This window comes from Medicago sativa, chromosome 1 (genome assembly GCF_051527215.1).
Source record: "Medicago sativa cultivar Bolivia chromosome 1, Bolivia_mono, whole genome shotgun sequence".
Classification (NCBI taxonomy): Eukaryota; Viridiplantae; Streptophyta; class Magnoliopsida; order Fabales; family Fabaceae; genus Medicago; species Medicago sativa.
Genome location: NC_140749.1, coordinates 8,289,810 through 8,290,778, shown reverse-complemented (window position 1 = coordinate 8,290,778; position 969 = coordinate 8,289,810). Strand labels below are relative to the sequence as shown.

Sequence of the window (969 nt, the reverse complement as noted above, 5' to 3'; positions counted from 1 at the left end):
GGTTGTTTGCATAACCGGGTGGTGCTACTTGTCCATAGGGATTTTGGTTTTTATAAAAATTTTGATTTTGTCTCATCCCTTGGTTGTATTGAGCATAATTCATTTGCTCAACACCGTTAATAGCACTACCTAGTTGGCAATCAACACCAGCATGACCAGTTATACCACATATTTCACAAGAAGGAGTAGAAGCAGAATTGATAGCACTAACATTGAGTTTTTCAAGTTTTTCAGTTAGTGTATCAATTTTAGAAGCAAGGTGGTCATAGTTAGAGACTTCGTGTATACCTGCCTCCCTATTGGAGGGTGAAGAACTAGTGATGGCTCTCTCGTCGATCCACTTGTAGTGATTTTGAGCCATGTCTTCGATCAAGGCATACGCCTCCGTGTAATTCTTGTTCATAAGTGCTCCACCTGCAGCTGCATCAACAGACATCTTAGTGGTATAAGACAAGCCATTATAAAAAGTGTGGACTATAAGCCACTTCTCTAGGCCATGGTGGGGACAAAGTCTTAGCATTTCTTTGAAACGCTCCCACGCCTCATAGAGAGATTCCCCATCTTTTTGGTTGAACCGCGTGATTTGGTCTCTAAGTTTAGCGGTTTTAGATGGTGGAAAGAAACGGGCAAGGAATGCTTGCCTCATCTGATCCCATGAAGTAATGGAACCGACTTCGAGGGAATGGAACCAAGCGCTAGCTCTATCCCTTAAGGAAAAGGGAAAGAGATGAAGTCTTACGGCTTCTTGGTTCTCCTTCATGGTTCCACTAATTCGTAGGAAAACAGAGATGTGAAGATTGGGATCCTCAGTGGGGGATCCCGAGAATTGGTTTTGCTGCACCAAGTTAAGTAGGGCAGGCTTAATTTCAAAATTGTCATCCTCAACCGTTGGGTACACAATAACAGCTTGTGGCTCAGCCGTAGACGGCGTTGCATACTCTTTGAGAGTGCGATTGGCCATGGCGGTGT

General features: G+C 43.9%; 1 non-coding gene across 1 annotated transcript; it reads left to right on the top strand.

Annotated features, from left to right (window-relative positions):
* Positions 1 to 491: 491 nt before the first annotated feature.
* LOC146952303 (small nucleolar RNA R71) lies at positions 492 to 598 on the top strand. The gene has a single exon (XR_015025131.1). It is a non-coding gene; the product is annotated as a small nucleolar RNA R71 (small nucleolar RNA).
* Positions 599 to 969: the final 371 nt, after the last annotated feature.